Source organism: Falco punctatus, assembly GCF_963210335.1.
Source record: "Falco punctatus genome assembly, chromosome: 4".
NCBI lineage: Eukaryota > Metazoa > Chordata > Aves > Falconiformes > Falconidae > Falco > Falco punctatus.
The window spans coordinates 60781675-60800453 of record NC_137583.1 but is presented as its reverse complement, the minus strand read 5'-3'; positions in this window follow the sequence as shown (position 1 = coordinate 60800453).

Sequence of the window (18779 nt, the reverse complement as noted above, 5' to 3'; positions counted from 1 at the left end):
TTCCAGCATGCTGAAATGCGCAAACTGCACAGTACCAGGGGTCAACATCTGCCTTGAGAGAAGTCATTCTGACTTTGCAGAGGGAGGGGGGAGAAGGAGAAAAGAAAGCAAGCAAGCAGTCTTGGCTACAGTTTGTTCTCCTGTAAATGGTCTTGCAGTGTGTCAAAAGGAGCTTTGCATCTTGCTGAGAAGTTCACACAGAGGTTCTGGGTACAGGTTAATTTATGCTGCCGAATTAGTTTCTCTACTCAGTCTTATGAGTATGTAGAAAGTCTGTGCATCTTTTTTGAGCAGCTTGGTGTGCCTGTCATTTACAATAGCAAAGGCTGAAATAGTAGGATGCCTTTACGTAAGTGTGCTTTCTACTTTAATCTTAGGGCCAGATTCTTGTTCCAAGGTAAGCAGCCACACAATGCTTATTTCCCTTGGCTCTGTTTTGGAGGTGTCGAAGACCAGCTCATTGACTTCAGTGGGAGCTGCAAACTCTTATCTCAGAACAAAGTTTTCCCCCCAAGACTTGAAAGAATCAGAAAACCATCTGTGAAAAGGTAGCTTTTGACAAGAACTCTTAATTCCACATTAGCGCCTTAAAGATTTTTCCAGAGACTAATGTGAAGAGGAAGCCTGGTCATGGCCTGACCCATGTGAAATTCAAAAACAGAAACAGAAAAGCCAGAACGCTTGCATTATTTCAAAGGATCTCGCTCAGGCCCTAAAGGAGTGACCTGTGATAATTCAAACTCCAACAATAAGCAGGATAGGTGGTTTTATTTATTGTTCCTAATCTGATAACAGAGACCTGAATTTTCCAGTGTATGTCACATGATCCTTGCTTTCTTACAGTGCCTCACAGGATCTTAGTGTGTTCCCCAAATTTAAGGCTGGCGTGTTACCCAGAGGTCAGTAGAAATTTTGCTGTGGATTTGCAGCTGCACTGGGCAGCATCACCAAAACCTCCAAGTGGCTCAAAACCAATACTTCAGCATTTCCCTTTTAATCTGGATTGTAAAGCTTTGCTCAGCTAATTCTACTATGCCCCAGCAGCCTGAAAAATCCTCAGAAAAAAAAAAAACGAACCCTAGGAACTGGCTTTTTGTTATTGTCTCTTTCCAAAAGGGGCCCAGGTAGTGACTTGTGAGTTCCCCCCTATACAAAGCGGAGAGAGGAAAAAAGAACTAATCTCCCCTGCCCCCCATGTGCGAGAGAAAGCAAGCGTGTGCGTCTGTGGCGAGAGCAGGGCTGGGGCAGGGGATGACCTCCGGCTGCCTATCCACCACAAAGGGACCATGGCATTGACACAGCCTAAGTGCTCGCCTTCGGAGGGGACAGATTGAGAGGAAGTGACCCTTGGTGCCCCCCTTCTGCGGGGGACCTTGTGAAATAACTGTTGCTCTTCTCTTCCTTCCTCGGGCAGGTCAAAGAAATTAACGATGAGGAATCTCTTTTACTTCAGCATTCGGAAAGCAAGGAAAAAAAAGAGTCTTTTTCCTTGGAAGGGATGAGGAGGAAGTGTAAAGGTGCTAACCTGAACTATTTGCTTCTGTCTTGGGCAAGTCCAAAACCGGTCCAGAGGGTTCGTGGATGACAGGGCAGCACGCAGCAGCGGCAGCAGCTCCTGTGTGAGGCTGTCTGGGTTTCTTTTCCAAGGACACTCATAAAATGATCCCTGCAGCTCCATTCCCAAGAACCAGGAACACTGAGAGGTTCAGAGCTGTTCAGCACCACTCCCTAATGGCATCTGGTTAATTCCTAGTGAAACCCAGATCTGGGAGAAGGTGAATCCCAGGACTCTGGGAAGGAGAAGGCTGATTTCAGAGATAGAAAAGGAAGCAGAAACGGTTAGGCCCGCTTTACAGCTGTGTGAGCAATTTGTGCCCATCCCTGATGAAGTTCACAGAGCACCAAACCTTGAATTTGAGGCAAGGCCTGAGTAGATTTGAGAGTCAAGGTAAATGGGGAGCAGCTGGGAGAACTGGGGGTGTTTAGCCTGGAGAAAAGGAGGCTCAGGGAAGACCGTGTTCCTTACAGCTAACTGAAAGGAGGGTGTGTTGTGGTGGCTGTCAGTCTCTTCTCCCAAGTAACAAGCAATAGGACAAGAGGAAATGGGTTGCACCAGGAGAGGTTTAGATTGGATATTAGGAAAAATTTCTTCACCAAAAAGGGTTGTCAAGCATTGGAACAGGCTGCCTAGGGAAGTGGTTGAGTCACCATCCCTGGAGGTATTTAGAAGGCGTGTGGATGTGGCACTGAGGGACAGGGTTTAGTGGTGGACTTGACAGTGCTACGTTAAAGGTTGGACTCAAATATCTTCAAGGCCTTTTTCCAATCTAAAGGATTCTATGATAAACATTTCATGCACAGCCCTGGTTCACATCTGGCTGTTGAGGGGCAGTAGGTAAAGCACATGGCCTTGGTCTCTCCCCTCCCTCTTCAAAGCTGTTTTAAATGTCTCTCAGATGCACTTGGGGTGTGTTGGGGTGGGAGGGAATGACCTTTGGATTCTCCCTCCAGAGGGAACCTGAGAAAATGACCTTTTGGCCCTTAGCTCTGCGGGGGCTTGGGGGAGGTCGGGAGAGATAACTCTTGGTCCAATCTTGCTCTCTACAGGAGCTAGGGGGGTAAAAAAAAAAAGAGAAAGAACTCCAAGAATATGGGATCACGAGAATTTTTTGTCTTCTTCTGAAAAAGGGGCATGTTTACTTCATAGCCCCTGTAAGAAAAATAACCTGCCACTGAGAAACAAGCAAGTCCATTTAAAGCAAGAAAGAGCCTCAGCTCAGTGACCTAGAAATCAAGGCAGAAAGTAAAAGCTAATAAATAAATAAATTAAATAGATAAATAAATAAATAAATAAATAAAATAATCAGGGATGTCGCACAAAATCAAGGGGTGCCCTCTGAAGAGGTGTAATCAAGGCTCTGAGCCATCAGTTATAATGGTTTTGATTAAAGAAAGCTGTGCAGAAGTAATCTATTTTATTTTTAAATGGCCTGATTTTCCCTCGCTACTCTCTTGGAGGCTGAACCTAGAACAACTTGAAAGAGGACATGGAATGTTCAGTGAAAAAAGGCAAGTGGAAAAGTAGGCATTTAATAAAAAAGAAAACCCGCATCTATTTAAGTTACTTTGGGGTTTTGATGGCACACATTAAAATTGGCTGGAAATAGCAATGCTTCAGTAAAATAAAAACATGAAAGACCTTCCAAATCATGGCTGATCAAGCCACAGTTCTGTGCTTCTTCCACAAAGCCTGCAATATAATTACAGGAGCAGTTGTCACATTGAGCTGGGAATGGGGCTCGTCATATGCTGTGTACCTAGAAACACAAGGGGTTTTATTTATTCTGTGTATTCTTCACAGTGTAAAAAACTTTAAAACTTCTTCCTATAAACTTTGTATTTATTCACAATTTTGAACTTCTTCACTGGTTTCCATTATAGCTGAAAGCTTCTTTTAAATCTGGAAGTCGTCTGTTTTTATGTAGGGTCAAACATATTGTCTTTGCTTGGTAAATAAAGACAAATAGTAGAAGAGAAGCTCAAAAGAATCACAGCTGGGGTGGGAGGAGAGGGAGGTTTACATTTTCTTCCTCAAGAAGGTCAGATGTTTATTCAAGCCTATCCAAGCCTTTTGAACAGACCGTGGACTGTGCTGGAAATCTCATGAGAACAGTGTGTCCTGGAGAATGGAGGGGATAGCTGGCTTCAGAACAGCCGGCCACAGAGTGCTCTGCTGGTTGTGGAGTCGGACAATGCCAAAGGTGCCCAGAAACACAAGGTGCAGAAACTTAGCCTATTTTCAAAATGGTGATTTGAATAAAGCAAGCTGAGTTCTTGTAATAACCTGCATCATGACAGTGAGAATACAGTGTGCAGTATTTCCTGCCAGCTATGCTCTGTGCAGCACTGGGGCTGCCTCCCAGACGATTTACGTGCTGGAAATGGAGGAGGCTGTGCCCTTACCTAGGGTTTTGCAAGTCAACAGTTTCAGTCACGGTGGTTTTTAGGAGAACTTTGAAACATATGAACGCTTACTTTTTCCCATTTTTTTCAGTTGTTTAAATTAAGCCGCATAAAACATTAAAGCCTGGAAAAGCAAAGGGAAGCCAAAACTTCTGCTAAGTGTGCAACTTTGGTTTGGTAAGTTGCGTGTTTGAGAGGATCCGATCACTGCTGTAAGCCAGGCTTCATCTGCACTTGTCTCTGGTCAGATTTTTGGGAAGATAAAGCAACTCTTTGCAGTTGGTTTTGTTCGATGTCTTGATGCTTCAGGCTTATAACTGCATTATTTTCACATTCCAAGTTTGACATACAGGCTAATATACACAGAAAGAAGTATGTTTTCATTAAAAAAAAAAAAAAGCAAACAAAAAAACCACCAAAACCAAAAGCTGTCATGTAATTTGGCCTATAAAAGTGTTAACAGTACATTTACAACATTTACAACATGGCAGAGCTGTGTAAAGCTGAACAACTTAACACTTATTCATAGAGAATGGCTGTGAACATGAGCACAGGCAAGATGCTGATGTCCTCTTTGCAAAGTTAGGCAACAGTGTTAGACAATGCCTGCAGCCACAGCTTCCTCTGCAAGGACTAGGAGCTGGAAATGCTGCTTTCCTGATAAAATACAAGAATCCAAACAGACCTGAAAAGTATGATTTTTGTAGAGGCTTGGAAATTGTCTTTGGCCACAATGAATGGGCAAAAGCTTATTGTGTTCTCCAATCCCGACTCATAATTAACATTTGATTTCCCAAAAGCGTGGCAATCTTGTATGTTCTTTTCAGTAACAGCATGTGTTCTCTATTCATAAGAAATCAAAGTTGTATGATGTTTACATTTTAGCAGCGTGCTTCAGAGAATGAATTTAGCCATTCAAAGCAGAGCTACTTTTAACTAATATTAAGATAACAAGAAAGTTATGGAACAGAGGACCAAATGAAGTCACATTCCTCACCTGCTAAAATTACATTCTTAATATACCTTAATGTTGCCTTAGCTTCTAAGGTCTTAGAGGTAAAAGAAGTAGTGGTCTAAAAGAAAGCTGCTTAACCCATTTGTGAGGAATAATGTAAAGGCACCCTGTGGCCTTGCCTGTATCTGGACCATCCCTTTCCCAAAGTGAGACTCCCCCTCCCCCCCCCTATCTGGCAGCATCCTAACCAGCAGCCATGTGGCACTTATTCTGCTGGGAGAAAACTTTAGATCCTTTCAAAAAACATTTTACGGGATACTCATGCATTGATATGCTGCCCATTCTGAGTGACAGTTCTGGGAAAACACCCCAGAGGTTATTAATAAGGCCTGTGGTACCCTAAAGTACCTTGGTTATCTCTGCATAATACTGAACTGTTCTGTGTAGGTACACTTTTGTGTTGCTCTTTAGGAGAAAATCCACCCCTTTAACCATAAGGAGAATCTGGACAAAATTTGATTTATCCAGAAATAATGCCTTTTTTTTTTTTTTTTTTTTTTTGTCCTCTTCAGGTAGCAGTTTACGTAGCAGCAAGAAAACTCTTTTGCAAAGTGTACAAAGAAGGAAAAAACAGTCCGTTCTAAGATACACAGTCACTTTAAACAAACTGGAATTCACCACCTAATTTCTCACATCAGCGTGGTATACAAATGCACTGCACAAATCCCTGTGTTTATTAACACAGAGAGGTTGGTTGTTGTGTCACCTACAAAGCTAGGACCTGGCTCCAGCTAATGGTTCTTCTCTTGGTTTGTGTCCCAGCCTTAGTTAGTTCATGCAAACTTTTTACAAGTTACGCAGGGATCCCTGGATCTCACATCACATGTAGATGAAATGCAAGTCCACTGAGTTTCTGCCATTGATGATTGAAAGCTGTGTTTTGTGCATTGTTATTAAGTGAGAAAAGGCAATGCGTGCCAGGAATCCATGCCTCTGGAATCAGTGAAGTTCTTACTGTTAATGTTGATGGGCCATGGTTGTAAGTATATATGCATTTGTGTGAACAATATAGAAAATAATCAGAAAGGTGACTGGAATCACAGTAGTGTAGGGATACAACTACAACTGTTGTACAAGGATTAGTTGTTCTGCCCTTGGCATGTGATTTTTTGTCAAAACACCACTAAGCAACGCATGTTTGCTGGGTATATATTATAGCACATGCTAACACGAGAAGGGGAGGGGGTGTTCAGTGACACAGTCTGATTAATTGGTTAACAGGAGCTTCCTCATACTCATTACAGCTATTCAGCCATATCACTTTCTAAATCTGAAGACACAATTTTATCTGAGAGTCCATATGGCTTATCAGGAAACTGCATATAGAAAACTACCACAATCCTGAACCAAGATAATATTTATCTAATAGACCATAACAGCTCGGAAAGAGTCAATATGGTCTCTCATTTGAGCATGCATTTTGATATGCATTCTACCTATCCAAACACAAGTCATTTACATTGCAGGCTATCTGCCTGGTAAATCCATGTTTAGGTAATTCTTATAATGGTGGATTTTTTTTTCCAAGATAGAGTATAAAGATCACTTGAATGTATTGTAGTCCATGGACTAATTTGGAAATTACTGATAGATTGTAATGGATTCTGATGGAGCTGTTGGCTTGTATCAGCTAAACCCATATTTTGGTATGTAAGCAAATTCAAAAAAGCAAAATATTTGCAGAATAATCATCCAGGCTGCTCTGTCTGACTTGCAGCATCCTGCCTGCTTTGAGTCACCAGGTTGATGAAAGGAGCGGGCGATCTGCTACCAGGGCCCAGATCTGGCAGAAATGAGCCATTACCGTAAATTCTGTCTTATCCCTTCAACTCAGAGAAGCCCAGGAGCATGAAGAGCAAATTTGTGGGGGTTAATGGCTGAGTAGAAAGTGAAGAGGTAACCCTGCTCACCTAATCCCATACAACTCTGCAGAGAATATCCTATGGTGAAGCCATACTTGCCCTGAGAGTCCTGAGCAGGTCCCTGGCTGTGTGTTCAGAACACCTTTAACAGTGTAGTTAAACAGGCTTAATTTTCCTCTCTCTCTGTATTTTCTGTTCTGTTTTCCCTCTGTTGGAAAAGCAAAGGAAAATAAAAAGAATGGAGAGAAAGCATGGAGCACTGGAACATGGAGAAAGAAAATTAGCAACAAGACATTGTTTATTTCAGTGTTTGGATACTGTTCAAAGTGAAGGATCAGCAAAATTTCAAAGAACACAGGGGTTTGTGAAAAAGACACTTAAAGAGGAATTTTTTGTCACTGTTTTCTTTTTCTAAGGCAACATTTTTGGGAAACCACAGCCAAAGAAAAGTAAGTCTTCCTGAGGAGGGGCTGTCTGAAATCACAGTGGTCCCTCAACATAAACTGGGAGAGCCCACAATAGGAGGGATGAAAGTATCTCTCCACTGAATGCAGAGGGACCCCACGTGGCTGGTGTACACTATGTGCCTGCTTCCTAAATGACTCAAGTCAGAGAGATGAAACATACTCAAATTCTGCTTTTTCACCAGATCCTGTCATTGAAGAAAAATGCAAAAGCAGCCAGGCAGTACCGGCCTTTCCAGCAATTTTCCATAATTTATCAAAGCAGATCTCCCCATATGTCAAGGTTTGCAATCCTTTTAATTAAATTGATTTCAATGATGTGTTTACACCATCTTCGAGTCATTTGGTGGCATTTCCAGAAGAGGCAGGAGGTGCTGACACTGAGTGGAATAGAGAGAGAGAGAGTTTCTCTGTGTTGGCACCACACAGAGAGCAAGTGGCCTTGTGTGCTAGAGTTTTGGTAGGTCTGTGCATAGAGTTGCAGTTACTATCGTTGTGAGGCATTTATGAAGTCATACACAGAATACTAGAACTAAAATTCTGATACATAATGTAAACTGAAATGCAAATTTTTATCAGATCTCACTTTTTGGGAGTAGTACAAGTAAAACAGCAGCTGACACAGTGCCAATAAGATAGTATAATGAAAGGTAGTATTTCATTTCCTTAAAATGCATTTAGATTTGTTTATTGAGGGTCTGTCATCAGCTATTAAGCTGCTAGAACAGCCATCAAGACCTAATAGAATGACTGCATTACCCAAACCCTTCCTACAAGCTAAATAAATATATAAAATCCGTACTCCATTTAAGTTATTGAAGAAACAAGTTGCTTTGTGGCAGAAATGAAGGTGGCATGAAGAAATGAAGATTCTGGTCATTGAGCTTGCACTAATCACTGCAGCTCTGACTTAGATTTTAAGAGGATTAGAAAGGAATATACTGAAAACTGGGCTGATTTCTACCCCACTGTGTCTTGCCCATCTTGCAGAGTGAATGAGGGGAGAAAGTGAGCCTTTCCCCAGTATCCCCCACTTATGTTGATGCAGTATAAGGGTATCTAGGAAGCCCCAAGCTTCTTACCGCGTATTCTGCATGCTAAGTAAAAGCGCTATATTTAGTTTCCATTGAAACAGCAACACAGATTCAACAACGCATCTTATTTGAGGCTTCCTACATACCTTCACATCTTGTCCCTCACCTACTGCCATCAAACAAGTGATAGCTGTGCTGATATTCTTGACAGTACTCCTATCCCAAGCCCATCTCTGACCAACTCCTGTTGTGGTCTTCAGCCATATGCATAGCTTTTATCTCAGCAAAGTAAGCATATGCATGTTTCTAACCATAGAATAATTCTAAGTGTAGTCATCACATTGCCCCTGTTTTGATTTGATTTGAGGAAGGATTTAAGACAAACAGTTACTAAGTTCAGGAAAGCACTGTTTGCTGTCAGTGAGAATGGGCCATGTTTGAAGCATGTATTCAAGTGCTTTGCAGAATCAGAGCCCAAATCACCTGTGTGCCTCAGTTTCCCTGTTATCACTGGGGGAGGTGCCATTTACTCACATTACATTTGCATGGTGACTTCCCACTGATCGTATGCTCGTGATGCACTTGGGGAAATGCCATTAACTTTTCCAAAGGTCTGAATTGCCTCTCTAATTTTAACTGGTTTCATTCATAACCTCCAATGTTCTTCCCCTGTAGATTGTGTCTGTGCATGATTCCTTTATCGGTAAAATTAAAATGCATCAGGAAAGTTTGAATAACAAAATGCAGCACTCCAGCCTCTTGCAGTTTAGTTTTATTTGTATGCCCACTCCTGCTTCATTGACTCTTTCAGAGGTTCCCACTCACAACTGCAGCTTAGTGGGCACATCTTAAGGTGACAGATTGAGAATATGTGTTCAAGTACATATATAAACTGTATATCCAGATTTCCATTCCTTTGTTTCTCCCTCCCACTCACCAATGTTAAAACCACACACTTGTGATTTAAACCCAGATACACACATCCCTCACCTTTCACAGAACTTCACACCCTCGTTCCTGGTTTGACAAGGGGCTCCAATAAAGGGAGTGATCCTCTTCTTTGACCATCTCCTTGTCATCCCAGCAGAAGTATTTCCCACACCAGAGCGTTCCCGTCTAGGTCTAAGCTGACAGTTGACTAGGAAAGCTTCAGATCCAAATCAGACTTTGTGACACAACTGATACATTCCAAATAGGACTCTCTGGAATCTTATGGCTCATATCACATTATATTTACTTGAAAACCCCAGAATCTGGTCAATACTGTAAAGCTGTCAAAGTTTAAGGCACTCCCACTGGCAGGGCAGGGGGAAACCCTGATTCTGGGCTTATATTTTTACATCTGTTTGCTTCAGCCACACTTGTGCTGCTTTTGTGTTCACTTTCTTTGAATATTCATGCAATTGAATTCTGTGTCCATTAACATTCACAGAAAGTGAACCTCAGAGCTGCACATATATTTGCAGAAGCAGCAGTTTACATTTGCACACTTAGGTATTCATAGCTAAAAGCACTCACTTGAACAAAATCACTACCATTTAGCCAGCCAGTCTCATGCAAAACTGTTTATTACCCACAAAGAACTGATTTTTGATCCTGCTATAGAAAATTTTTTGGCTTGCTCATAGAAAAAAAAAAAAAGTTTATTTAAATAATCCAAGGAAAACGCCACTTTCCATAGATTTGTGCAAGTAGAAGAAAAGCTTAGAAAGATTATGCATTATAAAGTATTTGTTCAGAATTTGGATCCTCCTGCCACAAAAGCATGACCGCTTGTAGGTATTACCAGTATAGAAACTATGACACACAGCTGAGCAGATACAGGCTTTTCAGCAGAGATGTTACACATCCACCTGACACAGTTAATTAAAATGTCACTTCTATAGGAGTAAAGGGAGATGAATGTGAGCCAAACAGCTGAGCAGAGAATTTTGTTTTGCCTTTGAGCAATTCACTGTAATTTTGTTTAAACACAGGGTGGTTTTTTTCCCATTGTATTGATCAATATAAAGCTACAAAATCTACGCTAAGAACCGCTGGAATATTCAAACCATTTTGGTCACAGCTTACACTTATTGATCTTAAACTTCCCAGCCTATTTGGTGTGGTGGCCTGGCGCACTAACATCAGTGCAAAGACACCTTTTGATTTCAGTGGGAGTTACAACAATCTTGCCAGGAGGATGTTTAGCATCAAATGCTGTACTAAGTGACAACGTGGGGTTAAGTCGTCCTCCATCAGGGTACATGAAGTAGCATGTGGTTTGGTGAAATGTAGCCTAAGTGCAAATGCTAAATTGGCACAAATGTCAGAAGCATGTTGATGATGTGTGTTGATGGCACAAAGCTGGGAGGTATTCCCAAACGGAGAAGAACTGGTACGTTCTACAGAAGGAATTGCATGGCACTTTGGACTGAAATAATGGAAAGAGGGTGAAATTCATTCAAGGTGTGAAATACTAACGGATACGTCTGGAACTAACACCCAAGACACCTTCTGGAAGATGGGAGCTCATCATTGGGAAATGACTGAAAGGTCATGAGTCGATTGTAGGGCAGCTGTGAGCCACCAGCCTGGGGCACTTGTGAGAAGGCTGTCTTCAGTTATACCAGAAGTAATATATCTAGGAAAGCTAAGGATGTTTTAAGCTAAGTACCATGATTTGGTGGGCTGATCTAATGGCTTGCTGTTGCCTTACAAATGGAGACAGGAGTCTTGTGCCCTTTCCCTACACTCGGTCGCATGCTCCCACTGTCTCCTGTGCACCATCTCTAGCTTCCTCACACCCTTCTCATGGTCTTCTGCTGCCTGTCAGTCCAGTTTCCTGTAATTTTTGGTAACTGAGGAAAAAAAAATATTTTCTGAGTTAATGAGCTGCATCCATTTGCAGAGGGATCCAGAGAGACCCAGACCTGCCACATGGTAAATGACAAAAGTGTGTAGCAGAGAGCAGAGACGGGGGAAAGGGAAAGGAGTAGGTCCTTCTACAGGGGAGTGACTGTTAGGTCAGTGCCTCCCATTTTGGGAAAACTGCTGCCATAGTTTCTTTTGAGTAAGGCTTTGAGTAGCAGCTCATCTGAAGCATTGTGTACACTGTGTTGATCACACAGGGATAGATCTTTTTGTGGTATCTTTGCAGAGCAGCCAGAGAAACAGTGTTCAGGTCACCTCACTGCTCTCCAGAGATGCTCCTGGAGAAGTCAGAATTGAGACTTCCTTGCTGGTTGAAAAATGTATACTGCCAGGTGGCAGCCACTGTGAGAGACTTATTCCTAGATCTCTAGTCTGTGATAGCAACTTGTTGACAAGAAGCAGACAGTGCCCTACCTCCAGGAAAGACTCGGACTCCCTGGAGTCTGGCATGCCAGCACACAAGTGCTGCGAACACCATTATATGATCCTTTTTGTAAACCTATTAGGGTTGTGGTTTTTCGCCTCTACTGAAAACCAGGTCCAGAAACCGATTCCTTTACGTGGAAGACGAAAATCCACCAATTTTCAGCTAAGTGTATTTAAGACCAGTGTACACAGGAAATCAAGTAAACTCAGTGGCAAAACAAGAGGCAACTAGCAAGATATATGGCCAGGCTCTTAGTTACCGAATTGAAATCAAATAGTCATGAAGAAACAAATACAAAAGGCAATTCTGCTTGGGGATGGCAACCAACCTCCAGCACCTCCCCAAGAGCCTTTTCAGTTACCACACCTGGGAATCAAGAGCTCCCGGAGACACCCTGCCTTCCAAATGACTCCCCCATTTCCATTTCTACTTGTATTCCCGGTGTTTTACCAGCTTGAGGAGCTGGTGACCTGTTTTTCCTCCAATAATCCCTTCCTGGGCATCCCTTCAGCATCAAGAATTGTCACCATACAGCCGCTTACCTATCTTTGTCAGAGGCGCTTTGGCAGATGTTACAGAAATGTAAATAATCTTGATGACTCTCGGGACCCAAATCTGGAGTAGTGGAGGGATCCATTCATCCTTTCCCATGTAATCACTGTGTAGTAGCCATGCCGTGCACCGCTGTCTTCCTCTGCAAATACTCCTTTACTGCTGTGCCCAAGTCTGCAGGTCTCAGCATCCTTTAAATGATGCCTAAAGGGATACAGCACAGTGATGGGGTGTGCTGGGAACCAGGTCTGACCAGTGCAGGGCTCAGGAGAGCAGGAACATGAGGAGGCTGGGCAGAACATGAAGGACGAGGGGTTTTTTTGTCTTTCAAAAAAGGAACAGGGAAATACGTCTGGAAAATACAGTGGGAGGTGTAACAGGAGACATGTGAGAACTGGATGATTTATGTGTATGTACACATGAGAGAATGAGAAGCAAAGTTTCAAACTGGCAATTGGTTTGGGGTTTTTATTGATTATAAATTGAAAATCCAAGCTATAATTAATAACCTGAGCCTGGACTGTACGTGTTATACAGAGCTGCTAACACATCTCTGTGAAATATCTTGCAAGGCAGTAGCTAGACATAAATTCTGTGAAGCTTATGATTTCCAGCATGTTACCAACTTTCTATAAAGATGGTCCATTGTTATAAAACATTGCAGCAGACGTGGCCATGAAATGCTGCTTGGAAACATCTTTTCCAGCAGCTGCTTTCCCTTTTTTTGTTACCTTTTTAAGGTTTCTGTGGCCCATTTCCCCCATCTTCCCCTTTGTTCTTGAGTAAAATAAATGCAATAGTCATATGTGAAAGTATGTTCAAAGGCCATTAATGTTATTTTAATTTCGCTGTTTATGTCATAATTCACACTTTTTGCTTTGGAGACAGTGATTTATACCCATGGCTGAAAATTCAGATTTGGGCTTGGGGCTGTGTGATTTGGGTTGAGTTGGCATTGCCATGTTTTGACTTTGTGGATGGTGGGGGTTATACAAAGTCCTTTCAACCTGACAGGCCTAAAAAAGGGGCAAAAGCGCCCAAATGCTTTTATCTCTTCTCTTACACATGACTTCAAAAATAATATAATAATTTTCATTTTAAAGTGCACTAATGCCATTTTCATCATTCATTGAGCAACTAACATAATACAAAGGAAAGGATAAAATGGAATATTTGTGGTTGCAGAGACAGATATCATTATTCAAGGGTAGAAGCATGTGAAAGGGTAAAGGGGGTTTAAAGAGATACTCTTTTGTTGTACTTAATACTGATAAATGACATACAAGTCAGGATAACAGGGCAGAGCTCCTGTCAGGGAGACAATGATAAATGTGGAGGCTGGGACAGAAAGGTCCACTAAACAGAAATCTGTATATGACACGTTGTACATTTGATAGACTTGTCTGCATGGTCTGACTAAGACACAAAGCGTTCCTCTTGCCTCAAGTTGTGGCCCTCGAGCACATCTTATACAATCACTGAGCTCATGTTTGTTTTCCCATTTTCATATGGCAGCAAAGATCAATTCCCCTTAATCAGTGCAACACACAGGGCTAAAAACAGTGAGGAAAAATATTCTTAGACAAATATAATTGATACCTCTTTCAGGCTAATCACTGTATAATATGAAACAAAAAGCAGGCAGACCTTTTTATTACTACTGCTGTCTCAAAAAAAACTGCACTACTTTAAAAAAAATGCCTAGCGTCAGCCTGTTAATCAAAAGATTCATTTAAGAGAAAACAAAATCCCCAATTATTTCTTCTTTATGAATAGAACAGAACGTCTGTGATTTGTGCATTAAGCTTCCTACATCCCATGCTCCCATGCAACATGACCTGTACTTCTCAAATGTCCTCAGTGTCAAAGACGAAGACGGAGGAGTGGAGACAGCCAGAAAAGGCATTCATGTCCTCAAGAAGCAATTTCAACGGTTCACAAAGAAAAAAAATTCCAAGAATACACTCACGTAACATTCACTGTACCCTCTTAACAGATCACTAAGGCATGTGCTTTCAATAGGAGGAACGTGCATGAAGGGATAAGTGTGATATCGGGTAAGAACACAAAGGAAGATTGAATGAAAGTAACTCAGCAAGATTGGGGGAAGATTAGAGGCTGATGGTCAGTCCCTTGTGGATTCCTTTAAGCACACAGACGTTTCTACTCGCATATACTGCCAGTCTCGCTGAGCATTTCTAGTCTGATGGCATAGTGGAGAATTGCCAAGTTCTAGATGGAAACACTTTCTCTGTTACAGCAGGTTATGAACATAGCAAGTATCATCTCATATGTTAGGTGAAGCTACCGTACATATGCCTGGGGGTGCCAGTATGTGCTGACACAGTCTAACAAAGATGAGTCACAAGAGCAGTGCTGAAATCTGAATTTCAACGTTATCTGGCTACACATCTACAAGCGCTGGCACCAGAGTGTAGGTTCAGAGCCACCTTCGGTACCCTGCCTGCATTTGTCCCTTCCCATCTCCAGTACAGTCCTGGGGAGTGATGTACCAAGTGCAGAGGCACATCTGCACTCCAAGCCATGATCTCCTCTTGCATACTGAATTTAGGACTGGGAAAACAGATGGGACACAGCCTAGTTCTCTGCCCCAGCACTGTGCAAAAGAAACAGAGGCAGCACCATAGGAATCTGTGATCATTTTTCTGCTGAAAACTCCCATCTTCCAAAGTCTGCTGGGACTGTGGGAGGAACCATTGATGGCACTGTTAAAAATGTTTTATAGGGAAAAATATGAGTCCTTCCACATAGGTGGCTTCGCTTTCCAAGCACTCAGTAAGCTCAGGAATGGGTTCTGCAGCCTGTTCTGTAAGAGGAGGTGGGGCAGGGACAATCTCTATCATCCTACATCTGAGGAGAGATCCCAGAGGAGGGTCCTGACAAGGATGGCCAACCCCAAGACCCTCTTATCACTTAACGGTGTGGGAAGTGTCAGGAAGAGCCACAGTTTTGACCACAGTGAGGCCAGGCAGCTGGGTGCCCACAAAAGAGCTGCAGATCTTGGGGGCATCTTAAGTAGAAACACGTCCCTTAAATTCTGGCGTGTTGGGGACCACTGCTTTATAGAAGCTGTATTTAACAATAGTATAATACGGCTTCAGCACTGTTCTGATGTACTAACTGCCTTTGCTGCTATCTACTCACGTCCTTTGCCTCTGAATCTGATACATCCTCTGTACACTAGAAGCAGTGGCTGGAAAGAGCGTACTTGTTTTTAATGTGACTTTCCTCCTCACTGCAGCTCAGCAGCACTAGCTTTTGCAGGGAGAAAGGCTTGTTTAGGGTGCATGTTTGCACATGTATGCTGGCTTGTTCTGCATCATGTCAGTACTGCGCAGTCAGTAAGCAACAAGGGTCTGTATCTACCCAAAACAGCTTAAAAATACCCCGGCAAACGGATGGGAGCCCCTTCAAAGCAACCCTTTCCGTAATGTGATGCCTTGATGCTGCAGCTAAAACTGGTTCAGTCTAAACATTGATTTGGGGAGGAAAGAGAGAAGGGAGGAAAATAGTATGCTATCCCCCACATGCTGCTTTCTGTCTTAATTTGTTACCTCTTGTAGTGCAGGGAAGTTAGCATCCTCATACAGAAATCTCCTGTGAGTCCTTGGAATCAAATACTGCATTGAAATAACAGACCTCACAGCCATGATTTTAAAACTCTATTACAAGAGTTTCTCCAACTAAAATGTATTTCTACTACTGAGTCTAAATATTGATTTCAGGCAAGAAATGCTGGCACTTCAGGATGGAAAGAGGGAAATATATTGCATTTTCCCTTTTTTCACTATTACAGTACTTTTTTTGGTATTAAAGTAGTAAAAAGGGAAGAATTTATTAAATGTTAGCTGTTCATTATGTGTCTTGTTTTTTCCATTTTATTCCTGTAAATTTCAGAAAAGAACTGAAATAAACTCTAGGGAGATTTTTGGAAGAAGAAAAGTCTATTTAATAGTAATGAAAAATGCAAATTAAATATTTGTTCAGTGTTTAGTCATTCCTCAGAGACTAAAAGAAATGCTTCATCATGACCTCTGTGCTGACCTTCAGATCAAATTAGAAAGTTTTTTTGTTTATGTAGAACCACATACATTGTTCCTATAAGCAATTGTAAAGAAGAAATTAATATATTTTAGAGCGACTGCAATTTTTTTCAAGGATCATTTTGTGAGATATTTGCTTGCTGAAGACTACAATTTACCTTTTTACAATTTCATTTAATGATCTGACATTTGAGACACTTCCTAATTAATTCTGTCTCTGCCTAAGCCAGCTGTGATAAATATAACCTGTGCATACAGCATTACATTGTTGCTTTTAGAAAATGCATACAACAAGAAAAGGTGAAGCTTCCATAATAGGATGTTTATATCAACCATATTGTAAACTATGAAAATCTTATTGTTAATCTGGAGTAGCTACTGTACTAAATAGCTAGTGTGAAAGATTGTACCAAGCAAGGGTGGGAGCATATACTGCTTAATATTTTACAGAACATTTTTCATGGTGAAATTTGCATTTTTAGCACATGAAAACAGTTATTTCAGAGTTTGGCATTTATAGGATGCTTGTTAATAAAAAGTTTACTCACCAAAATAGTTCCAATATTGAGCGCATCCGCATGGCAATGGTCAATGCAAGTCAATCCAGCAGGAACATGGTGTGTGTAAACCCCTTCGTAAACCAGAGGGAATGGTCCCAGGCAAGGACGGGGGGACGCTGTAGTTAAAGAAGACACACTACAATAATGGTGTCCTGCAAATCAGTGGTGGGTTCATTTTTTAAATGGCTTTATAGCAGTAGCTGTGACAACTGTTGACATGATTTTACGATTTTAGAGAGACCACTGCACCACCAGGCAGAGCAGACTCTGTGTTAACTGTATACGGATAGCCTGGATCCTGCTTACTAATCAACACATTAAAAAGCATTTTTAAATCTGACAAACAGCCCTGGATACTGCCCTAAAATTATGCACTGCAAGTTCAAACTTCTTCCTTGCATCTTTACTTCCAGGCAAATATTCTGAGGTTTTTTTCTCTTTTTGTTCAGTAAATGAAACCAGGCATGTGAAAGGGCAGTTTTACATGCTACAGAAATTGGGAGTTTTTCCAGCAAAGAGAAAAAATCTCTAGAGGAAGATCATAAGAGATCTTAAGTTGTTCATTATTTGCTGTATAACAGAACATGCTGTGGAGGAAATAGTAATTGTAACAACTGGAATAAGTCTAACACCTCTAAATTTCTGTTTCTATGGTGATGTTAATAAATATTCTTTTCAAGATAAATTCAGATACTCAGGAACATAAATGTTTCCTGCCTTCTGTTTCAGATAAAAATAGAATTGTTTTTGCACAGAGGTATGCCTTAGACACATTTGGCATGTCTTCCCCAGATTGCCGTTTTCTTGGTGACCGTTATTTTTTTTACAGAAAAGTAGCCGATAGCCATGAATATTAGTTTATGTAGCTTAGAAAAAATGGTGGTTTGGCAAGAGTCAGCTGGCAATGACAGTAGGCTTGCTGTGGAAAAGGGTAATTCCGCAGCTCCTGGGGACCCAGGTATGAGACAATTTCCGCTTTGCTGTGGCCATCGCTCCCCCAAATCCACAGCAGCCAGAGGAACAGGCCTGCCATCGGGGATGTCTTGGCTGCCTAAGCGTGTCCGGCGGCTGCAGGCTTGTGCTAGGGCTGTTTCTGGCCCAGTCTTGCAGCCTTTGCTTGTGTGAGCCAGCCCCACTTCATCTGCAAGCTGGGCTTTGCAGGACAGGCCGCCTGGCGTGTCCCCCGTGGAGTTCTGAGCCTTAACACTGGTCCAAAGTGACGGTAGCAATTTTTTTTCCGTTCTTTCTTTTCCTCCTGCGTCTATAGAACGAATAACTTCAGCTCATGTTAGGTCTTTGATTAAACCAGAAATAATTTGTAGCCAGCAAAATAATGCCTGTTTGGACTCTTCCACCCAAGAGGCAGCAGGAGCGGAGGAGGCTGGAAGCGCTGGAGCGGGTTGCGGTGGGTTTAGTTTTGTAGCGGCGGTGTCCCTCCAGTGGCTTCTCCAAAAAATGCAGCATCGAACAGGCAGCTGGTGGTTTCTACTGCTGACTGAAATGAGGTGCTTTCACGTCTCCCAAAGCTAACAACATGCCGTAGTGCCTTCGAAAAACTGGCATTAAATTAGGCAAAGTGATGTCACCACTCATGGCTCCTAATGGCGTCCACAACATCTGACCGACAAGAAATTAAGGCACGTCCTTCTCTTGAATGAAGAAGAGTTACTACCCTCCTTTATTTATCCTTATGATGTATGTATGTCTTCTCTAATAACAAACCCCTGAATGTGATTCTTACCCCAAAGAGCTCATAATCAAAGTATAAGAAAAAATAATACAGGACATATGGGAAATCAGGAACAAATATATCATTTAGTCTAATATACTCTTGGAGTTTGTGTAATGTTAAAAGTAGTTGTTTTTTTCTTAAGCCTTATGGCAAGGGAGAATTTAAATAAGAGATTTGAAAGCAGATACTGATG